Source organism: Octopus sinensis, linkage group LG16 (assembly GCF_006345805.1).
Source record: "Octopus sinensis linkage group LG16, ASM634580v1, whole genome shotgun sequence".
In the NCBI taxonomy this organism is placed as follows: Eukaryota; Metazoa; Mollusca; class Cephalopoda; order Octopoda; family Octopodidae; genus Octopus; species Octopus sinensis.
The window spans coordinates 23,501,451-23,527,950 of NC_043012.1; the positions used below are offsets into that span (position 1 = coordinate 23,501,451).

Genomic DNA, 26,500 nt, shown 5'->3' on the forward strand with positions numbered 1-26,500 from the left:
CAGGCATGGCTGAGTGGTAAGAAAGTATGCTTTGTTTTGTAACCATGTGGTCTTGGGTTGAACCCCACAACAGGTCATATTAGGCGAATATCATGTATTATAGCCCTGGTTTGACCAATGCCTTGTGAGTGAATTTGATAGATAGAAACTACCTGGAAGCTACCTGAAAGGCGGCGAGCTGGCAGAATCGTTAGCACGCCGGGCGAAATGCTTAGTGGTATTTCATCTGCCGTTACGTTCTGAGTTAAAATTCCACCGAGGTCGACTTTGCCTTTCATCCTTTCGGGGTCGATTAAATAACTACCAGTTACACACTGGGATCGATATAGTCGACTTAATCTGTTTGTCTGTCCTTGTTTGTCCCCTCTGTGTTTAGCCCCTAGTGGGTAGTAAAGAAATAGATATTTTGTCTGCCGCTACGTTCTGAGTTCAAATTCCGCCAAGGTCGACTTTGCCTTTCATCTTTACGGGGGTCGATTAAATAAGTACCAGTTACGCACTGGAGTCGATATAATTGACTTAATCAGTTTGTCTGTCCTTGTTTGACCCCTTTGTGTGTAGCCCTTTGTGGCCAGTAAAGAAATAAGAAACTACCTGGAAGCCTGTGATGTATGAATGCATGTGCGTATGCTTGTGTGTGTGTGAGTGTGTGTGTGTGAGTGTGTGTGTGTTTGTGCTTGTCCCTACCACCATTTGACAATTGGTATTGGTTTGTTTACAACTTAACAGTTATAAGTAGTAGACTTTACAAAAAAAAGTGTTGGGGTCAATTTGCTCAATCAAATCACTCAAAGTGGTGCTCCGGCATGGCTGCAATCCAAAGACAGAGAAACAAACAAAAGATATGGGTAAATAATTCCTCTACAACAGCATTATATACACACACTTAAACATACACAAAACAACTGTACATGACTGTGTAGATGTGTGCAAATGTTAAGAATAAGGTTATTAATGGAGAATGGAAAATGTGTATCCATGAGCTTCCATATTACATTAACAACACTCTTCCAACAGAGTGACCTTCTAACATTGGTTAAACATACCTTGTTTATTACCTTTTCCTACAGGTGTAAATCTATAGCTCAACTCGTATAAGGTTTCTTAAATTGCATATTGTCTGCATTAATCAATTCTAATATTTTTTTCTCTTTTGTTATTTTATTTCATTTGTTACGGTTCCAGATTATTCCTGACAAACTATTTTGTCCTTACAGCTGTAGAATGGCTTCATGGCTTCCTAGTCAACCAATAACTACACAGCTGCTGCACCCTAAAATACAGAAATCTTTCTGGTGTCACCGAGAAACAAGGAATGCATTTTAATTTTATAAGGAGTTCTGGCGATCTAATAAAGATAATGTTATTTAGTTATTATATTTAGATGTTTTTTTTTTCATAAACAAAAGCTAAAAGCAAAGCCAACCCCCCCCCCAAAAAAAAAACAAAAGAAATTAAATCAACAAAGTATGAATGACCTTCACAGTTTATAGAGCTTCTTAATAAAAGTTTCACCAAAATTTGGTAATAAAAAGATCCTGTCATGGAAAATATTAGAGTGCTAGAAAAATAAGTTATAAAGATATCCACAACTTAACTTCCATTCTGCACTGTTTTAATAATGTGTTTTTTGCATAGACAAACACAACATAAAAATTACCATATATCGATATGTATGTGTGTGAGTGCATATATGTGCATGTGTGTGTATAGATAGATAAAAGAAAGTGAGTGAGAAATACATACAATGTCATTTTGTATACATATATGCAGTAATGTATGCATATGTGTACGTTGTGTGCATGTCACCATCCTCATTATTCCATGTCCACTTGTTCATGGTTCTATGGGTTGGATGGAATTTAGAGATGCAGATTTTCTAAGGCTGGGTGCTTTTCCTGTCACCAACCCTCAACTGTTTATAAGCAAGGTAATATTTCCCCATAACAAGACAGGTTTTACATGGGAGATAGGAAACAAACAACTGAGTTTCTATGATGCAGATGCTCATTGACAACCATCATACGATGTGTAGACAATGGAACGCACAAGCATATACACACACACACACACACGCACAAAGGCTTCTTTCAATTTCCATTTACCAAATCTACTCTCATAGCTTTGGATGCCCAAGCTGCAGTGAACCTGAACCCAATACGACATGGCTGGGAAGCAAGCTTCTGAACTACATCTATAATTGTTCTTTCATACTTCCATTCCTTTTCACATCCATTTTACCAACCTGGTATGGGTTAGATGAAGTTTATTGAGGCAGATTTATTTTTATGGTCAGAAGCTCATCCTGTCCTCAACCCATAACCCTTTTTCATGTAGGGCACTTATTTACCTTTTATTTTTTACATGTTTCAATCACTGGACTGTGGCCATACAGGAGCACTTGCTTTGAGGTATTTAGGTGAATAAATCAGCCCCAGGACATTTTGTTTTTCTTCAAGTCTGTGGCTTATTGGACCACTAAGTTACAGGGAGGAAAACAAACCGACACCAGTTGCCAAATGGTGGCAGTAGCACAAACACATGCACAAAAATATAAACACAGAGACACACATATATATATATATATATATGATGGGTGCCTACACAGTTTCTGCCAACCACATTCACTTAAAGCCACTGGAGAGCCAGGAGCCATAGCAGAAGACATTTGCTCAAGGTACAGAGCAATGGGACGGAACCCAGAACCACATAGTTGCAAAGCAAACTTCTTAACTGCACACATTTTCCATTTCTTTCACATTCCACTGGTCATTGCAAGTTGGAACCATGCAACTCTTTAGTTACCAAGTTAATGGGATTGCATGGAAGAGCATTCACACACACACACATACACACACAATCTAATGCACAATCTGATTTCATATTCATTAGGGTGGGGGTGGGGGTGTCAACGACAGCAAAGAGATGTTTTGGTGTTAATGGGAGTAATGAATAGGGTAATATAAAGCTCGCCAATAATCAAGAAACAATTGCAAAATTAGTCATTGTAATTGGTTGATAATCATCATTTGTAACACAGTAAGCAAAGACAAGGGAAAATAATGACTAGATATGATGCTCTTCACATTATTAACTGATTAGTGGTGGTGGCTGGTGGTGGTGGTGGGGTGGGGTGGGCGAGTATTCAATACCTTTATATATATATATTGTATATGAACACACTGGATAAAGTGATTTCATTCAGGCTTTGGATCTCAGGAAATATCTTTATGCACACACATGCATATATATGATTATATATATGTATATATATATGTGTGTGTGTGTGTGGTGTGTGTGTATCAAGACAGTTTGAGTCATACTCCTCGGTCTTCTGTGTTTCAAGCATGTGGCTAATCTTCAGCCATTGGGGTCTGAATTCAAACCTCAATGGCTGAAAACTAGCCACATGCTTGAAACTCAGAGTACCAAGGATTCTGAATCTAACTGTTCTGATCTATACATATAACTCCCAATAAATGCGTTGAGTGCCCTACTTTTGTGTGTGCGTGTATATATATATATATATATATATATATATATTACACTCATGGAGTGGTTCGCGTTAGGAAGGGCATCCAGCTGTAGAAACACTGCCAGTTCAGACTGGTGCCTGGTGCAGCCACCTGGCTTCCCAGACTCTGATCGAACCGTCCAACCCATGCTAGCATAGAAAACGGACATTAAACGATGATGATGATGATGATACGTATACACATATAAATATATGTGTATGTGTGTGTGTGTGTGTGTGTGTGTGTGCCTGTCTGGCTCTCACACACACAGCTTGATAACTAGGATTGGTTTGTTTATGGCCTTGTAACATAATGATTCATCGAAAGAGAACAATAGAATAAGAGAAAAAAGAAAAAAAAGAACTGGGGCTGAAACCCACCAAAAATAAAAATAAATACTAGGGTAGAATTGTTTGACAAAAACCCTCAAGACAGGGCCATAGCATGGCTGCAATCCAATGAGCGAAACAAGTAAACAGTAACACAATAATAGAATAAAACCAATAGGAAATATTACAAGACAGCTTTCTTTTTGCCATCACTATTCCAAAAATGTATCTTTATAGAAGTTGATATCTGTACCGGAAGTTTTGTCTAAACTTGTTGATGAGTTTCAAGGAAGAAAACTAACAACTGCATCAATTTTGTATTTTATATATTTCACTATTACCTTAATTAGATTTCCTGATATCTGCCATATGCCAATGGACACCAAATATTTATCTCAGATGTATTCAGGGCAATCACTGACTTAACTGGAAGTTCTATAACTGAGCTTCCAGAACCAATCTATAAGCCAAAGGCAAAAATATTGTCCATTGCTTTTGAATAATGTTTCCTCAAGGTGAAAAGCTTACAATGTATTGTTAGTTGATATTTAAAGGGGACTTATTTTGTTAGAACTACAAAGAGTACAGATAGTTGCTAAAATTCTATAATAGTAAATGATGAACGGCATCAGTTAGTTATTTGAATGTCACTGATTGTAATGACTCACAAGTCATTGATGCCGTTACAATCACATAACACTAAGTTAAGTTAAAATATTATTGGATTACTAATTACTTTATTGATTAGCAAATTGGAATGCAGAGGAGTCGAGTCTTTTGTAAAGGTAACTTATATGACAGACAATAAGTATCATTTTTAATAGGCATTAGTTGTCGAGGATATCTACGTGAGAACATAGTGCAAGGATGAAAATGTAACAATGAATAAAATACTTGAACTAAATGCAGTGTGTGTGTGTATGTATGTATACACACATATACACACATATATATATATATATTATATATATATGGGAAGAATATATATATATATATATATATATATATATATATATAGGGAGAATTCAGAAAAAAACAAAAGACGAAGACAGGTGGTGTAGACAACAAACAGATGTATTAGCTTATGCTTGGGGAGTGAAAAAGTCTTTAATGTTTTGAGCCTATGCTCTTCCACAGAAAGGAACACGGAAAGAAACAAGGAGAAAAAATAAAGTATGTGTAGTGGCTAGTGACCTTATGTACATTTGTTTCTGTTACAGAACTGCTGCCATGCTAAGGCACCATCTTAGAGGGCTTTAGTGGAACAAACTGACACCAGTACCCATTTTTTAAGTTGATTATTTACTTCATTGTTTTATAGGTATCTTTTGCTGAACTGCTAAGTTATAGGGATGCAAACAAATCAACACCAGTTGCCAAGTGGTGGGAGAACAAACACCCACACACATACCCACACACACACACACACATATAATATATATATATATATATATATATATATAAAGGGCTTCCTCACAGTTTCTGTCTACCAAGTTTCCTAATAATCCTTCAGCTGAATGTAAAATTTCATTTAGTTTAACTTCAGATAAAAACAAACCTTAATGTGTGTGTGTGTGTGTGTGTGTGTGTTTGTCACTCCCCCTCCCACCCAACTACTGGATGACCAATGTAATTTTTTTATATCCTGCGACTTAGCAGTTTGGCAAAAGAGACAGTGGTATAAATACTAGACTTTAAAAACACAAACAGGTACCACGGTTGATTCATTCAACTAAAACACCCCTCAAGGCAATGCCTCAGCATGGTCGCAGTCCAATGACTGAAACAAGTAAAATATAAAAAACATCAACATTATCTTCACTGCTGACAACACATAATTAATTAATACTTTCTAAAAGAGCCTCGTCATTTTTACGAAGATTTTCTTTAACGAAACAAGGAACTTAACTTCTTTTCAGGTTACTAGTTTCAGTTCTGATGCCTCTGTTGTTATCTTTTATCTTTTATTTGTTTCAGTCATTTGGATGCGGCCATGCTGCAGCACCACCTTTAAGCTGAACGAATTGAGCTCAGTACTTATATTTTAAGCCTGGTACTTATTCTATCAGTTTCTTTTGCTGAACCACTAAGTTATAGGGACATAAACATACCAATATCAGTCGTCAATCAGCGTTGGGGGACAAACACACACACACACAGATATATGACAGGCTTCTTTCAGTTGTGTCTACCAAATCTACTCATATGATTTTGGTTGACCTGAGGCTATAGCAGAAGGTACTTGCCATCGATGTCATGCAATGGGATTGAACTAGGAACCATGTGGTTGGGAGGCAAACTTCCTACCATAGTGCCACACTTGCATCGACAGCATCAATACAATCCAATGTAGCCACTGTAAGGTAACATTAACTTAAAACTGTCCTATCCAAAACATACGCCACCTTGAAATTAGAAATATTAAGAATGGAAGATTTTGAGGAAAGCATTAAATAAATAGAGTCAAAAATGCCAATGAAACTGCGGACAGTAAAATTATTGAGAATTATAAAGAGAAGATAATCACTGCGGCTTAATTAATGAATCTCAGCATGGTAGCTTATATTTGAGTCCATTTTAATTACTGACTCTTTGGGCTAACTAATTAGAAAGATATTACTACAACCTCAGCCAGCAGAAAGAGAAGCTTTTAAGAGACATAGCAATTACCGTAATAAAGTTAACAAAAAGTCAACACCCCTACTACCGTATTTAAATTGAAGATTTAAAAGAAAATTTAATGATTAATAAAGACAAAAGCAACCAATATGAAAAAAAAATTAAGGGCAACACCCAACATTAAAGCAACAATGAGTGGAGGAACAAAAGCAAAGAGAGAAAACAGGAAACAACTAATTACATTATAATAAGATATGACAGTGATTGATATGAAAAATAATGAAAACAATGAGCTTTCGAAACATATTCTGCTTGGTTCCTTTGTTGTTTTTCTTTTTTCTTACCAAAAACACACACAAAAAAGAAACACAGGTAAATCTTTCTCTCTCTCTCTCTCTAGCAATGCACCTTAGAAAAGTCTTTCTTTCTCAACTGCAAAGTCTCTCTCACTTTCTACCTCTCTCTATCTCTGCTCATTTCCGCCCCCCCCCCACCTATGTAACCCACCACCATTATTTCTTACTCTGTATCTTTCTCTAATTATGTTCCTTTTCATCTTTCTTTCTGTTTTTTTTTTCTTCTCATCTTTCTTTCCAGAACGACATCTCTTCATTCTCATCATCCCTAGAATTGTTCTTGTTTTTTCTATATCCCATTCTGTAGAAGAGTGTAGGCTCGAAACGTAAAGGACTTTTTCTATTCCTGGGCGTTATACTAATACATTTGTTTGTTTTGTACACCACCTGTGTTTGTCTTTTGTTTTTTTCGTAAACCCTCCCTACACACGCATATATATATACATATATATACGATGGGCTTCTTTCAGTTCCCATCTACCAAATCCACTTACAAGGCTTTGGTCGGCCCGAGGCTATAATAGAAGACACTTGCCCACAGTTGATAAGCAAGCTACATACCACACAGCCACTCCTGCACCTATATATATATATATATATATATTATATATATATATATATATATATATATATATATATGTCAGCTGTGGATATCCAAAGCAAAAATGTATCTTAAAATATATATATACTGCCACTTTCATTTCTAACTCCTTTAAACCATTTGATATCAATATGCCTGATAGCACTCCTGGTTTTATGATACAAATGACTTGTCTTTCAATGATGTAAATCAAAATTTTCCATCTAAATTTAATAACACCAGATTAATAGTGACAAAATTACATAACTAAATTCTTCGTTCTTTTAAAAATTAATTGAAGCAAATCCTGTGTTTTTCAATAGAAATATAGGAACAAAAATGGTTAAGAGACAACAGTTTGGTGGAATATTTTCTGGCAAGTTGCATCAAGTCTGTTTGTTGTTATTCAAAGTATTCAAATGCAATGTTTTTTTTTTATTAGTCTTTTTAAACTTGTATCCTTTTCATGACATTCTTTGTTGTGGGATCAAAGTTACACACTAAGGTGATGTAGTAAATTGGATCGGAACATGTAGTAAGGTGATGTAGTAAATTGGATTGGAACATGTAGTAAAGTGATGTAGTAAATTGGATCGGGACATGTAGTAAGGTGATGTAGTAAATTGGATCGGAACATGTAGTAAGGTGATGTAGCAAATTGGATCAGAACATGTAGTAAGGTGATGTAGTAAATTGAATTGGAATATGTAGTAAGGTGATGAAGTACACTGGATCAGAACATGTAGTAAGGGGATGTAAATTGGATTGGAACATGTAGTAAACTGAATCAGAACATGTAGTAAGTTGATGTAGTAAATTGGATCGGAACATGTAATAAGGTGATGTAGTAAATTGGATCAGAACATGTAGTAAGGTGTTGTAGTAAATTGGATCAGAAGATGTAGTAATCTGGTTCAGAACATGTAGTAACTTGATGTAGTAAATTGGATCAGAACATGTAGGAAAGTGATGTAGTAAATTGGATCAAAACATGTAGGAAAGTGATGTAGTAAATTGGATTGTAACGTGTAGTAAAGCGCTGTAGTAAATTGGATCAGAACATGTAGTAAGGTGAAGGTGATGTAGTAAATTGGATCAGAACATGTAAGGCGATGTAGTAAATTGGATTGGAACATGTAGTAAGGTGATGTAGTAAATTGGATCGGAACATGTAGTAAGGTGATGTAGTAAATTAGATCAGAACATGTAGTAAGGTGAAGGTGATGTAGTAAATTGGATCAGAAGATGGTTTCGAACTCCTCAGTTATTCTTATTATTCTTACAGACTGTGAGTGGTTCTTTTGATGTATACTAGGCCACAAGGGATCTGAAATTTTGTAGAGTAGTATAGAGTAGAGGAGGTTCTAGGAGAAAAAATAAAATTCTCTGCCCCAGCATGGCCGCAGCCTTCGGGCTAAAGCATTTTTAAGGATTTTAAGGATATTTATTTTTAGAGGAGTGCTGGTGTCTCTAAAACTTGTGAAAAACTTTGTTGAATTCCTGTCAACCAAATCTACTCACATGGCTGCAGGATTCTGGCAGAGGACACAAACACAAAATGCTGTGAAGTAGGACTGAACCTGAAACTATTTGGTTGGAAAGTTGTCTTAATACATAGCCACACCTGTGCCTCACCCACACCATACATAAATACAAAGATAGATAGAGAGAGAGAGAGAGAGTTTTAACAACCACTTTTTCACGTTTGCATGAAATTTATTCAGGCAGATTTTTGTACACCTGGATGTCCTTCCTGATGCCCATCCTCACCTGTTTCCAAGGAAGGTAACATTTTCCTATGATCAAACATGTTTTGGTGGAATACAGGAACTGAATGACATCTCTTGTAAAACATCGATACTCACTCACAACTTGATGCCAAATCAAGGAGACACAAGCACACACACACACACACACACACACACTTACACACATCTATATGATAGGCTTCATTCAGTTTCCATCTACTAAATACATTCAGTTGATTTGGGGCTATAGTAGAAGTCCCTTGACCAAAGTACCCACACTGTGGGATTGAACCTGAAACCTGCAACACTTCAAAGTTAAGAAGTTTGGAGAACAAACATCTTAACCACACAGTCAAGCCTGACCTTTGAGGACAGATTAAGTTGCAACAGCTTTGCTTGACAGTATTTTATGCAACTCAAGTAGGAGTCCAAGTCAGTGAAATTGGTAGACAGAGATGTACCTGAACAAAAGTTGTACAACAGAAAACTGCTCCCATTTAGAGGGGATTTCATGTAACAATACCAGAAGGAAAGCTACTACAAAAATTGAGTTTAGTTTCAAGCTGGTAAAATAAGACTCAGTTGTCACATGCTAGAAACTGTTATAAGAAGGAGACTCAGCTCTACATTTGACTGTGCTGATGTATTGAGCTATTTCTTATTGTGCCATCCAGCAAACACATCTCCAGAGCCCAAACTGACTGTAATGGGATGATGATGATGACGATGATGATGACAGCAACTTCAAAATGAATTGCCTTAAGAATATTCATTACCTTATATGGGTATTTATGAGAAATATTCAGTATCAATTATAGTGTTCTTTGTGAATATACAAATGCGTGTATCTTTATATATCTATACACACACACACATCTTAATATACACACATGTAAATATATATATATATATATATATATATATATATATATATATATATATATATATAATACATATATATATATATACACATACATATAGACATATATTATCTTTCATACACACACACATATATATTTATATATAAAGCAAACCCTCTCTATCATTTCCCCTCTCATACAATCTTCTCTCAATTTAACCTTGTGCACTTCGCTCTCTCGATCTCTTTGACATCCACTTATAATTGCTCACTCTCTATCCAGTATATTCTACTGTGTATATTCCAGTACGTATCTTTATACATATATATATATACATACATATATATGTACAGCTATACATATACATATACATACATATATATATATATATATATATATATATATATATATATATATATATTTATATAGATAGATAGATAGATAGATATGTATATATATATATATATGTATACTTTATCATCTTTTGTTTCCCTCTCAGTTCTTTTGTAACTCAGTAAATTGGATCAGAACATCGTCTTGAACTCCTCAGTTCTTCTTATTATTATTACAGACTCTTAGTGAGTGGTTCTTCTGTAGTACGCTAGGCCACAAGGGATCTGAAGGGACACAATTTTCTGACAATTTTCTTAGTTAATCATATTGGAGGTTATTTGATGTATTGACAAGAAATATGAACTGGTAGAGGGGATTGTTTGGCAAAGGGTTGGGTATCAACAACAGCATTCACAAATAATAAAAAAAAAAAAAAATGATAACGATAATAATAAAAAAGATATGTTGTCCTAGTGGATGGTACTAAATAATAATAGAAAGGGGTAGAAAACATACAAAATTAAAAAAAAAATATCACTGTCTTTTGTATACAAAAGATAGAGTGTGAGTTAGTAGGGGCGGTTACTGTTTTTTCTTTATCTCTGTTACTGATTTCATTATTATTCTGTTACTATATGGCTGGGTAATTGAATAGCTTTAGCTTTCTTCTGTAGTGGTAGTATTAATAATAATAATAATAATAATAATGATGATGATAATAAAAATCAGTTATCTTAATATTTTTTTTTTTTGCTTTTTATAGCTTTTGACTTTTTGTGGGTTTTTTGTATTTTTGTTGTTGTTTTTCCCCACTTTTTCTTTCTCTCTCTCTCTCTCTCTCTCTCAGCACATCACTAAATATAAAATGTCTTATAATTAATAAAATGCCTTGTGACTTTCATTTTAAGTTAATTTCCAGCAAACAGCAAACAGCTCTGCCTACACTCTTATTTATGCACTATTAAACATACAAATATATATGTAAGCATGCATACACACACACAAATATATATATGTATGTAGATAGGTGTACACATAAACACTTCTATATACAGATACACACATATATATATATATATATATATATATATAGATGATGATGACGATATGCATACACACACTCTTTCACACACAAATGCATACATACATACATATATATAAATAGATAGACGAAATACTCAAATAGATCATACACACAAACAGTTGCAAGTGATGTGTAATATGGTAGACAGAGAAAGATAGGGAGTGAGGCAAAGGGAAAAAAAAATACCAAACATAAAACAAAATCGCAATAATAAAAACATAAAATAATAAGTAAATAAATAAAACATTATTGATAGAAGTTAATTATATATATGTAAGAAATTGAATAGAGACTTTGAATCAGTGAGTAGCTGGTCATTTTAGTTCTGCCTGTTGGTCCTGGTTTCAAACTCAACCATGGGTTTTTGTATTTATTCCTTTCTTTATAGATTGAAATGCTTTTATGTCAATGAAAAATGGTTAGCCACTCTCAAGGGGAAAAGCCAAAGCTGTTACAAGAACACATCTTTTTTTTTTATTTAGGCTTCGTTTTACTTGTCATTAGACTGCAGCCATACTGGGGCACTGCCCTCAAATGGTCAAGTGGAAAAACTGATCTTGATTCTCATCATCATCATTGTTCGACTGTGGTCGAGACAATAGAATTTACCATGCTACGCCAGACTTCACGGCCAATCATAGAATTACGGAGGTCTTGTTGCTGGATGCCTGTATCCCTGGAGATTACATCAGGGTAGGAGAGTGTGCACCCTCTGGTATTGCGAGCAGATGGCTTCCAGAGGAGAAGAGTAGAAATTACCTCGTTTTCAGCTCTACAACAATGTCCAGCAAACTGGACTCTTCTACCTTTCACAAGAGATGATACAGGTGGTAATTTCCCATATATTTGTACTTTGGTTGGATGCCGTTTCCACAAGACTCAACAGAAAGTCTGGTATTTAATCTATCAGTCTCTTTTTTCTGAATTGTTAAGTGACAAGGACACAAATATACCATCATTGGTTGTCAAACTGCAAATATATATATATATTCTCTTTTACTCTTTTACTTAGTTCAGGCATTTTACTGTGGCCATGCTGGAGCACTGCCTTTAGTCGAGCAAATTGACCTCAGGACTTATTCTTTGTAAACCTAGTACTTATTATATTGGTCTCTTTTGCCAAACCACTAAGTCACAAGGATGTGAACACACCAGCATTAGTTATCAAGCAATGTTGGGGGGGAACAAACACATACACATAAACACACACACACATACATACATACATACATACACACACACACACACACACATATATATATATATATATTATATATATATATATACATATACACAATGGGCTTCTTTCAGTTTTCATCTACCAAATCCACTTGCAAGGCTTTTGGTCAGCCTGAGGCTATAGTAGAAGACACTTGCCCAAGGTGTCATGCAGTGGGACTGAATCTGGAACCATGTGGTTGGTAAGCAAACTACTTACCACACAGCCATGCCTCTCTCCTATACATTGTAGGTATTGTGCGTTTTAGTAAAGAAAAACAAAAATGAACTTGCCAAGCTGAGTTCCCAACTAGCTTTTGATTTCTGCTTACAGATATTATTTTAGATACTTTGTGGGTTTTTTTTTTAAATGATTATATATCAAAGAAGGCTTGGGGGTCACTGTAGCATAAGCAAACACAATAGAGATATGTGCGTGAGTGTGTGTTTGTGTGTGTGTGTTATTGATTCCTTGCCTTGGCATTGTGTGATTGTTGTAAATCATCATGCAATAGATGAGGGTTCCTACCCATTCTATTTCTGGTCAGACAGAACTCTCGCAGCGTTCTGCAATCAGTCATATTCCTATTTTAGCTTGTAACTACAGCAACAGATAAAACCTTCAGCTGATAGTAATGTTTATGTCTGGCTTAACTGGGTTTTAATGTGCCAGGGACACTAAGAAGATCATTTGCTACAAGAGCAGAGATTCCTCATTTATTCCACATCAGTGGTCATTCCTAGATGGCTTGCTTTCATTACCATTTGCACAATCTGTCTCCTCTTTCTGTCACTTTTCTGTTATCCCCTTTTTTTTAATATCCAGGTGCCCTTCCTGTAACTAACCTCTTCACAACATGAATTGGGCATACAGTGTCTGTAACACTATTACATGTCTACAGAGACTACTGCCCTGCATCGGTTTCCATGATGTTTTACCATTCTTTGAGATGAGGCACCTTTGCTAAGACTTGCAGAGGCTATGTCTCAGCTATTCCATTTTTGTTTTTGGCATGCTTTTGATATCTGGACGCACTTCTTATTGCCAAACATTTTATAACGTTGATTGATTGAATTTCAGTATATCAACTTATTTCCATCTATCCATCCATCCATCTTTACTATCCACTATTCTTGGGAGAGCTGTTGGGGTAGAATCCTCAGGTATCTCCAGAAGCAACCATCATTACATTTTCCTGTTGGATAGTCGTGTTTGACTAACTGAGCTGATGAATATTAGCCAACCATCTGGTGTGTGGACTACTCTCATGTCTCCTGCTGGTTGGTTCAGCTTCAAGAGTTCATCTTCTGATCTTTTCCTGTGATATTGTAAACCATATGTCTGTGGCACTGAAGCTGAGATCTTTCTAAAATGGAGAAGCAGCAACTCAACCTGGTGAGACTTCCTGATTTCAGAGTTATGTACCATCAGGGAATATTTCTCCAGAGACCCTTCAATGTGACTCCTAGAATATATTTACGGGGAATATCAAATTCAGTTATTACAGGAGTCAGATTGAAATTTTCTTAAGAATAACATTTTCTTTCATTTTCAAAATAGGATATATGTAGATGGATTTTTGCAACAGGTGTCTCACAACGGGAGGTTCTTTCCATTTACACAATAAGAACAGTATCAGCTATGACCTGAATAAGCTTTAAACTGCTTGTGTAATGTGTCTTGCAATGAATAAAAAAAATATATATTAATAAAGCAAAATAGTAGTCAGAATTGATTTCGTGACCTTGTGGTCAATACATAATTGAACTTTGTTCTAGAGAAAGATTTTTTAAAATCAATCGAATGTATATCAAAATGTAAAAGTAGAAAAATTGAAGAGTTCAAACAATTTGCATAGACCAATTTCTTGTATACAGTGAATAAATGGCAATCACAAGCAGGAACTAAATAATATAGATACAGTTTAGACCTTAATAATTTAGTGGCAGAGACTGGTGTATACTTTATTTTATGAATCAGGATTCATGTTGAACAAAATTACTTGAAACAGTGATTTCCATGCTGACTGAGTGTAAAACATAATTATAATTATTCCCCTTTATTGTGATTGTTATCAATTTAAATGGATCAACAAAGCTTATCTTTATTTAATATCTCCCTTGCCAGTTTGTCTTCTGATATTTACTCCACACATATACACACTAAACATATATATGTGCAATGTTAAAGAGATAAAGTTAGAATATAATACAAACCAAAACAAACTAACGAAAAAGACAAAAATGTTATTTAAAGTGAGATGTTGTTGATACAGAGAAAAAAAAGGAAAAAAAAAAAAATAAAGAAAAAATCCCAGAAGAATTAAATTGCAGGAAATTACTATAGAACAAAATATATATTGCAAAACAAGGAAAAGAGAAAAAAAAAAAGATGATGATGATGATGAAGACAACATAGAATAAGGGAAATATGGTAATGAGAAAAATATAAAGGGAAGTGGCTAAAAAAATAGAACAGTTAGTGTATGGAAATGTTGAAAAAAAAGATAGTAGAGAGGATTTTCTACATAGTTGGATAGTTAGGAACCGAAAATAATAAATGTAGAATGCGTCTGTGCAAACCATTGATTAAGACTGCTGGATATATCTCCACCACCACCACTGCCACCGCCACCATCTAACATTTTCTCTTTTTATTAGTTTGTGTACAGAGATACAACGTTACCAAAAGTAGGATCAATTTGGAAATACAAATTGTTCTACGTTTCCAAATTAACATGCAGCTATCTTCTCATCTGTAATATTTATTCTTCTTGCAGCTAATTGGCATATTCTAATAGACAATGTAGGAGGCTAATAACGAAGAAGAGGGCCAAGGTGAAAAAGGCCATTCCGCTACAAAGGTTATTTGGTGTCACTTGAGGTAGGTTACGGTTGTTTAGCAGTCAACAAAATATTAACAAATCATACAGGACATGTCTGGTTCAAAATACCTAAAAAACATCATACAACTCTTATTTGTTTAGCCATGATTTCAGCATTTTTATCTTGAATGCCCGCGTCTTCATTATTTTTACCTTGCCGCTTTTGTTTACATTTTTTATTTATTTTTTACTCACTTTCCAACGTCTGACTCTCTTTTCATTCTTTCATCTACTTGTTAATCACACCAACCTTTTCCGGCTGCCATACTTTTCTCATGCATATCAGGAGTTGTTATCTTTCCTTTTATCATGCAAACATTTCAAGTAGAAAATGCAATGCGTTCGGAATCATGGCATATAATTCTGCAGAAAAGTAGTTAGCAGTCTGAGAATTCCTCAGAACTGGCACTGTATGTATGGAAGGAAGGTCTTACTCTCTCAATACAAAAGCAGCAAGTCTTCTTAGATAGCAGTCAAAACATGGAAGCGGGGAAGGAGATGCTGGTTCTAAGAGATAAGATTTATCAGAAAAGACAGCTTATCACATGGAAAGCTAGAAGATCCTGGAAGCCATCAGAAGGCTGATCATTTTACTGACCTCATTAAAAGAACGGCAAATAGAGTTGGAATGTCACAGAAGAAGCAATAGTTTCTGTCTAAAAGACTAAAATCTGAATAGAAAAAAAAAGAAGGAAAAAAGAAAAATACAAACATTTGGACAGAGAATAAGGAACCAAGTGAAGCGTAACAGAATGTAAGTTGACTTAGACACAATGTTTGCACAGATTGGTTCATCTGTGTTGCAAAAGTAACAATGAGATAGACTTAATCTCTGTGATAAACCGAGTAAATTACATGCACACACACACACACACACACACACACACACACACTCAGACATGAAGAAATATTAGATTACATTGTGATTACAATTGTTAAAATTACAAAGAAATACATCAAATAAATGGTAAAAACTGGTGTACAACAGGAGAGACATTATGTTATATTAAAAATATTCCATTCACCAGGAATATGTTTGTAAATCTATCTATCTTTTGAAATGTAACAATTCTACATTATATGTCAGATAAGATGTCGAATTATGAATTACAAATATATTAAAATGTGTTACACATATAAATATATAAAGGTTATAACATACATAATGCAACATTAATAACAAAAATCTTTTTGTAACTAACCACCATATACAAAACATTTTCTAATGTCTATACAGAGACATCTACATTGATAAACACCGAGAAAATGTAAGCAGCAAAATAATAATTTCAAAACTACATGCAATTAAATCAGTGAAGATTCAGTAGACAGCAGCCGAGTAATACCAATTTCACTATATCCAACTCCAATGACAATTTCATTATATACTATCACAATAACAATTCCCCAACAACCATTAATTAACAACAATATAGCACTGCAAATCTATAGACTCTTTTTTTTTTTGTTTCTTTTCTTTATTTTCATATGGTTTTCTTTTTCCATCTTCATTTTTGTTTCTTATTTTGTTTTTTTTTTGTTGTTTTTGTGTATTTTCATCTTTAATAAAATTTAATGATGCTCTAACTGAAATCTACAATCACTTAGAAATCATATGATGGGTACTAAATTCCGAGTTAATAACTAGATACAGCTGCCATAAAAACATTGTATCTCCTCTTAAAATTTGACACTAAATGGCAGAAAGAAATTAAAATTTCAGTAGTTATGCGAGATTGACCCAACTCCAACTCCCTCTATTCCACACCCCCCCTCCTCCCTCTCAGTTATTTTGGTGGATGCTGCTATCTTATTGGTAAACTGTGCAGCATACCCTCGGGTAAGGATATCATTGTAAGCCATTAAAAAAAATCTTAAAATACAACAGCCATTACAGTAATAATTATGATAGTAGTAGTAGTTGTAGTAGTAGTAGTAGTAGTAGTAGTAGTAGTAGTAGTAGTAGTAGTAGTAGTTACTGCAGTGGCACAAAGCTAGATTACAGATTTGTCTAGCTGAAAGCTTTCAAAACTAGATTGTGCTGAATATTTATATAATTAAATTTTCCCTTCTTACTCTTATGTACATACAAGCAATGCATGTTCACACACACACACACACACACACACACACATAAGTGCATTTGAAAACATATACACTAGAGAAACAAAAAACAAAACAAAAAAAACAATGCTTTAACATTGATGGATGATAAACAAATCCATGTAAACAGTCTGGATGACAATAACTCTGAACAATTAAATATAAAATGAAAATGAATACAGAAATAAATGAACATTATTGTAGACACTCTCCATTAACCAAAAAAATAGTGATTCTCTATAGATGTAGTGCTGAAATTTGACATTTAGTGAGATTAACACACTTTAGTGATTAGTCACTAAAAACTAACTTTATCAGTGATCAACAATCATTATAAACGCAATTTCATCAGAATTTCTATGCGATATTTTTTCTTTTGCTTGTACCATTATAACTAGTCTTTCTATACAAGATAGATGATGTAGAAGTGATATAGATATGACTGATTCTGGTAGAAATATGAGAAAAATGGCTGTAGTTAATGTACATCAGATGAAAACTAAAATACAAGCATACTACCATGGCAGACATAATAATGAACAACACAACAGAAATAATATGACTAAAGACAAAAAAATGATGGTTTCAAATATTGGTTATAGAATTGCAAGGAATATGATGCTATGATCTCAGACATAATTTGTCATCCAGTTTAACATTATCACCGAGTCCCAGGATGGTACTTTTATTGAAGTTATACTTGATTGCAAGTCTTCCAATTGAGTTTGTTTAGTTTGAGCATCAAAGGATAACTTCTTTTCTTCCTTACAATCAGATACGGGAAGTAGGGTGGAACCGAAACAGGTTTAAGGATTCTGTGTGTTGCCCTTTCTCCTCTTAGTAGTTGCTAGTCATATTTGTAAGGTATTTGCATAAGTAAATAACCCTTGTCATTCTCAAAGATGGCTTTGCAGATTTCTTGTACAAGAGCATGTATATTTCTTAACAAGGCAAAAGAGTAATTTTGGGGGTAAAAGGCATAATTGATTTAATTAATCTAATTTTCTTATTGATATTTAGTGCCCTTCTTTCTATTCTTATGTTTTAAGTATGGTGGGAATGCAAGAAATTTTCTTGAAATTTAGCACATTTTACAATTTCTATTGAAATACACTGCTTTTGTCTCCATAAATTTTAGCAAAAATTACAAGTTAATAAGAATAACCTTGTTAGGATTAAGATGGTGTTTGGAAAAGAAACCTGAAGATTTAAGGGAAGGATTTTTTAGTTTGGATCATTTCAAAACATGAAGTTTATATCATTGCACCAACAGCAGTTTCAGGCAGATTGGCATCAAAACAGCTAAGACAAACAGTTTTACAGAAATTACAAAAAAAAAAGAAAACGAAAACTATTATCATTATATCCACTTTGTTAAAAAATGTTACCCTATAAATACCAGTGTGTAATGATAGTTCTAGCAGAATAACTAAAATATATATATATGTACGTTTACGTATTAGTTTAAACGGTATCATGCTAAGTAACTCACAAGAATGAGCAGATATTTATATAAGTGTGCTCAATCAAAACAAGTACAAAAATACTAACAGCATCCACTTACTATTATACATAGCAGTGATGGAAGAATGATATTAATACAAATATTTTCTCTATAAACAAAAAGCACCAGTATCACACAGTAGGCACTACTTTGTGCTGGAATGATATCAGTATAAATACTATCATTATAAACAAAGACATGGGTATTAGCTGTAGCTATCAGCTATGAAATAATATTATCACTAAATGCATAATTGAATTTTCTAAGCCATTCATTAAAACACTGCTCTATCTCAAACTGCTGGTCTGAAATGAAGCAATCACCGTAAATCGTTATATAATAACATTACACCAATCTAAGCAAGAGAACTGGAGGACTCATCCACTACTACCAACAATGGTATTTTATCAACAGTAGTCAAGTTGTGCAGATATTCCTAGAATTTAGTCTTATCTCTCAGGATGCTCGAAGGTTAAAGGTCAGACAAGACATTATAACAGAGATAACCTTTCATATTAGTGTAAAAGAAATAAGAAGAGAATCTGATAGCAGCATTTTGGATAAGAGTATAGCTTTATCTTTATGGACTTACTGTGTATGGAAGCATGCTTGTATATTTTATCTATCTTCACTTGTGTGTTTTGATTGAGAGAGAAAGAGAGAGAGAAAGGGGAGGGAGGGAGAGCAAGCAAAAGATATAGAGAGAAAGTGGGAGAGAGTAAGGCTACATCTGTACAGATTGATGTGTGTGTGTGCATCAGAATCATTTCCACCATGTATCTGAATATGGGTGGGTTTACGATTGTTTGTACAGCTCTCTTTGTACATCCACCACTACACACACACACATTCTTTTATTTCTCTCTCTCTCTCTATAATACACTGAACTCAATGTGGACTATTTATCAGCATGCACCCATGTTCTTTGTTTTATTATCTACATAGATTTATAAGGTTTTAAGGTCTGGCTATGTTGAAATGTGTGAGCGTTTGTATGCATTTCTTATTGTGACTTTATTTGAGCAGCTCCATTGTGTGTGTGTGTTTGTGTGTGTGTGTGTGTGTCCTTTCATTTGGTAACACTGTCTGAAAATCTGACTCTATATACAGAGAATACACAATTCATTGTGTGGTTTTTGCATGTATGCATAGGACTTTGTTTGTATAGCCTATAGTGTGCAGTTGAAGCTTTCATCAGTTTCGTTCATTGTATGTTTAGGCTCCACTGTGTAGCATATTCCGAAAGCGTATTCATATATGCAAGGCTTTATCTGCCCGGCTTTCTCTTTGTCGAAACATTGTGTCAGTGTTATCTGCATAGCTTATTGCATTTGTGTGCACAGATCTTCACATGTTTAATACACTGTTTGAGCAGAGTATATGAATTTGTACAAGAAATCTGTAAAGCCATCTTTGAGAGTAACAAGGGTTATTTACTTATGCAAATACTCTACAAGCTTGACCAATAACTAAGTCAGCGAAATTAACTTAAAATAACAACCATATCAACTTAGAATTTTTCTGTGTTTCTGCTGGGATTTTTGGGGTTTTTTTTTTTTTTTGCAAAAATATATATTAGGAGAAAATGAAAAGAGTTTTATGAGTACAAAGATTTATCATAGACACCCAGCACTGACTAAATGACACATAAACTATTTCCCACTTGGCATGAGAATACCATAACAATAAATTGAATATATAACTAATCAAGTGTTTGAAAGAATGTTTTTAATTATTTTTATACAAGGTTTTAACAAGATATTCATGGAAAGCAACAATATTCCTTCAGCTTGCTTAATATATATATATATATATATATATATATATATATGGACTGATTTTGCATAATGGAATGATGGGGCCTCTGGGTTGTCCCTTGAATTGCAAGAAATAGCAGCCAAATCTCCCTCAAGTCACAATCAACCATCTCAGATAATGTAACTTTCTTCACATACCTATTTCTTTACTACCCACAAGGGGCTAAACATAGAGAGGACAAACAAGGACAGACAAACGGATTAAATCGATTACATTGACCCCAGTGCGTAACTGGTACTTAATTTATCGACCCCGAAAGGATGAAAGGCAAAGTTGACCTCGGCGGAATTTGAACTCAGAACGTAACGGCTGACGAAATACGGCTACGCATTTCGCCCGGCGTGCTAACGTTTCTGCCAGCTCACCGCCTTTCTTCACATACCTTTTAGGCATTCACCTTTTACTTGTTTCAGTCATTGGACTGTGACCATGCTGGGGCACCACTTGATGTGTTTAATCAAGTTTAATGAAGTTAATCAGAATTTTTAATTTTTTATAAAATTTGGTACTGATTTTGTCAGTTTCTTCTGTTTACAGGGAGGTAAACAAACTAACATAGATTCTCAAGAATAGGGGTGAATAAGCAAACACATACACTCAGCAGGCTTCCACACAGTTTCCATCAACTAAAGTCACTGACAAGGCATTGGCCAACTTGAGGCTATAGTAGAAGGCAGCTCAAGCTGCCATGCAGCAGATCTGAACCTGAAACCATCGATAAGCAAAGCTAGGTTCTTTACCACACAGCGTTGTCTAGACCTAGTATTGTTTTGGGATGGTCACAACTGGATTGTCTATGATCATAGATGTTTTTTTTTCAATCAAACTTGACTTGGCTTAACAACAACTAGTTTTTAAGTTGAAATTTTATATTTCCACCATTATTTCTCTGTAGCTTTCTTTTTGTTTACATAAAATGTTACACCAACGCAAAATAAGCAGAGAAATAAATAAATAAACAAAAATATATGGTAACACATTCAACACTTTCCAAACGTCTGTAAAACTTTACTTAATTATACATGTCTAAGGAGATATAGCACTATTTTTTTAATGTACATGTGAATGTATAAGTGTATGTGTGAGTCTGTGTATGGGTATATTGTGTAAGTATGTATATGTGTGTGAGATAGATAGATAGATAGATAGATAGCTGAGTACTATCCCAAATACATGAACATAGACATAGCACATGAACTTTTTGTCACATGATTATTTACAAATGAATAAATAATTTTGAGTGTACACAAATCTAAATTCTAAAATATGCATAAAATATACAAGTGTGTGTGTGCGTGTGTGTATATATCAGTGAATATGTATATATATAAATATACAGACACCTGCCCGTACCGACACTGGATACTCTGTAATGTTTATCAATAAGTGATAACAAGAAAAGTACACAAAGAACTCAATACAGTTTAATTAGGTTAGTAAGAGAATGATTAACCTGTAAAATATATTGATTACAGGTGCATACATTCATATACACACACACGCACACACAAAAGTATATATATATATATGTATATATATACACACATACACATCACAGTAACCATACATACATATAGGGTTGTTGCCTGACAGTTGCTGTAGCATGACACTGAAGCTGCAAAAGAGGATTTCAGTTCAGGGAAATGGCATGCATGCACATACGTTCTCTCTCTCTCTCTCTCTCTGAATACATGTACACACAACCCATGCATCCACACACACACTCACACACACATATACATATATATATATATATATATATATATATATATATATACATACACATACATACATATATATATACATACATATTTACATGTATATATACCCACACACACATATATATACATACTATATATACATATACACATACATAAATACACACACACATATATCTATATACCTCGTATAACTGAGTATGATTTACATAAGCTATCACCTGTGTACGCTAACAAACTTGTGTGAACAAGTACAGTAATACACACACACACACACACACATATTGCAAATACACATTATCTTTACTCACTTATATATCCTCGTCTACAAATTATAAATGAAAGAAAGAAGTTTTTTTAAAACATTACAAAAGCAATGATTCCATAAGAGATGAAGCGATTGTTTTTGATAAATCAAAGCTGGGTCAAAGGTACATCGACATTAGTGAATCATCCTTCTGCAAGTTTCCACTGGCTTTTCATAGGCACTTTGCCCAACTCAATAGACAAATAGGGAAGAGAAATGATTGAGAAAAGACACAACCTACTCATGTTTACGAGAGAAATTTAACATTTTCAGTCAGATTTTGGCTACACCAGTCAATGATGTTTAGATTTGGGAAAGCAAAATTAAGAAGATGAACACAAAGTATTTTTTATGGTTCAATATTATGTTTTTGCCAATGTGTTAGAAAATTTTAATCATAAAACTTTATTGTGAAAAATATAATTACAAATATAATTACAAAGGCACAGGCATGGCTGTGCGCTGAAGAAGCTTGTTTTGCAACCGCATGGTCTTGAGTTCAACCCCATCATGTATCACTTTGGACAAGTGTCTACAGCCTTCTATAGCCTTATGCTGACCATTGCCTTGTGAGTGGATTTGATAGATGGAAACTATGTGGAAGCTTCGTTGAGTGTGTGTATGTTTGAGTCTTTGAATAGCCCATGTGATTCGACCTACTCTAAGTGTGCGCCTGTAGGTTGGATGGAATGAGGAGGAAGCAGGTACCTACCTGAGGTGTCTTTGGTGTTAGGGGGTCCAAAGTGTGCGAGCTGTCTTAGGTCACCTCTCGGTGGAACTCTCCCCTATTGGGGAAGTATATTGTTGGCTTCATCTCCTTGTTAATTGTTGTGGTTTTTTTTGCTTTTTTACACATTTAACCCCACAATCCCTCATCTGTGTATCATGCTTTGTTTTGTGTTTGGTCCTGGTGGCCAATAAAGGAAGTATTATTTATTATTATTATCATTATTATTATCATTATTATCATTATTATTATTATTATTATTATTATTATTATAATTAAAAAATTTTTTTCTTTAAGGCAGCGAGCTGGCAGATCAAAATGTTTAGTGGCATTTTGTCTGTCTTTACATTCTGATTTCAAGTCCTGCTGAGGTTTAACTTCATCCTTTCAGGATTGTTGCTGTTGTCAGTGCATTGGACAAAATGTTTAGTAGCATTTCTTCAAGCTCTTTATGCCGCATGTCTAATCCACCAATGTTGACTTTGCCTGTCGTCCTTCCAGGTGTCAATAAAATAAGTCCCAGTTGAGCACTGGGATTGATGGAAACAAATTATCTTCCTCCCCTAACACTGCTGTCCTTGAGTCAAGATTGAAAAGCGCTACTTCTAATAACAGATTACTCATTCTAAACTCATATTGCTTGCATCACTAATAATAAAGTTTTGTTCAGCTTGCTGGCTAAATGTGACATCTAAGACCATCCAATAATTGTTCAACTACAACAGCCAACAGCTGAGCATATTTGCTGCTGATGAAGTTAACGAGGTAGAAATTTGGATCTAGCAATTCCATCACCAATGCTGGGTCACCTTTGTCTGACGTTGATATCGTCCCATGTTTTTAACACTGTGTCTATAAGGGATACTTTCTCTAGATGAATGCCACAGTTTAGAAGGCTTTCAACATATACACAATTTCTGTATACAGATCACAAATTTTTATTATGTTTTTTTTTTGTGAAACTCAGTGTACCAGTTTAAAGTACAAGAATTAATCTTTAATGTGCGACATAAACAAAATTTTAACTAAACAATAACAAGCAATGTTTATCTTAAAAGCAATAACAATTCTAAAAGAGTGTATAGAATGAAATTTATAGTATCAATTTTAGTACATAGATTTGGATTAGCAGATACGTTATTGATCTTGCTAAACAATATTTTTTTGACTGCCTGTTTTTAGTGGAATCTACCACCATTGAGAAATAAAAAGCATTAAATTTTGAGAATTTACAGATAAGATCATTGAAACTGCATTTGGGCTAATATTTAATTAAAATAAGTTTTGCTAGTAAAACAAGAAATCAGATGAAAATATATTTCATAACAAAAAAATACAAAAAAAAAAAAAAAAAGAATGGTTTAAACCTAAAACATCCTCTCTTCTAAAATAATAATAATAATAATAATAATAATAATAATAATGATAAAACTAAACAAAAAAAAAGTAATTATATAAGAAATAATTGTGATAAATGTTATACTGCCAAATCTCAGCATACCAAACTACCAATTCTGCTTCGGTTTTCCATTTGGAATTATTTCTTTTCACTTAGTTATTGATCATCATAGTCACCCTGTGTCCAGGCATTGGCTGGTCAAGACTCTAGTTCCCTTTCTTTTGTGCTACATGCATACAATTAACACAGGCTCTTGTTTCCACTCCATTCATTGATTTTGTCAGTCTAAAAATGTCCTTGATGGCCTCATGCTCCCTTCACACTTCCTGTAAGGATGTTGATGAGCAATGAGTTGCGGTGCATTATATGTCCAATATATGCATATATACATATATATATATATATATATATCAATATGTCAACACATGTATATCGTTGGCGGTTTTCTTTCTCCGTCTTCCCTTCCTTGGACCTTTCCTTTTCCTATGTTTCTGATGAATAGCTCCGCTCGAAACGTTAAATCATCCTTCTTTCTTTCCTTTCCTGCTAAGTTTTCTTGAGGTAGAATAGTGGCAGAGTTATTTTGCAAGAATATGTCAGCCCACAGTTACCTTCACCACCGTGCTGATTATTCACATCATTTTGGTCAAATCAAAAATTACAATTTTGGGGATAAAATGGATTTGTAATGATATAGGGGATTACTGGAAACATGCAAATGCTTTTGTACACCATTCTTGGTTACAGTGAATCATGATTAAAGGAAATTGAAAATGACATAGCTAAAATTAGCAAGGAAAGTCAAACTTCCATGCATAATTCTAGCAACCAAAGTAAAATTTGTGATGGAATTCCTTTAGTAATTAACTGGTACCAAAATTTAGCTGGCATTTCAAAAGTGCCGCATGAAAGTTACCAGCATATTGCAGAAAAATATCATCATTGCAAACAAATATTCCCTCAGCCACCTATTGTAACATTTAGATGCAATAAGAATATAAGAGAACTGTTAACCACTACTTCTAATCCCAATAAAACAAGCACTGGAGTTTCTGAACAATGCATCTTGAAAAACAGCCACAAGGGAGGTAAGCCTAGTTCATTGTTCAACAACATGAGTCAAGTCAGTTCCATCATGAATCATAACAGAAATTTTGCCTCGCCTGGCACCCGTGCCGGTGACACGTAAAAGCACCATCCGTTTCATGGCCGTTTGCCAGCCCTGTCTGGCCCCCCGTGTTGGTGGCACGTAAAAGCACCATCCGTTTCGTGGCCGTTTGCCAGCCTCGCCTGGCCCCGTGCCGGTGACACGTAAAAGCACCATCCGTTTCGTGGCCGTTTGCCAGCCCTGTCTGGCCCCCGTGTTGGTGGCACGTAAAAGCACCATCCGTTCGTGT

General features: G+C 34.5%; 1 protein-coding gene and 1 long non-coding RNA gene across 2 annotated transcripts in view; one reads left to right on the forward strand and one right to left on the reverse strand.

Moving 5' to 3' along the window:
• The window catches only part of LOC118766534, a 21,633-nt gene extending 2,318 nt beyond the window's left edge, over window positions 1-19,315 (forward strand). Inside the window, exons 2-3 of the long non-coding RNA XR_005002469.1 lie at window positions 1,885-1,889; window positions 19,305-19,315. This is a non-coding gene — a long non-coding RNA (uncharacterized LOC118766534). The remainder of the gene's footprint in view (window positions 1-1,884; window positions 1,890-19,304) is intronic.
• Window positions 1-26,500, reverse strand: part of LOC118766635 — a 728,994-nt gene that overhangs the window by 93,239 nt on the left and 609,255 nt on the right. The gene's annotated exons all lie outside the window — the stretch shown is intronic.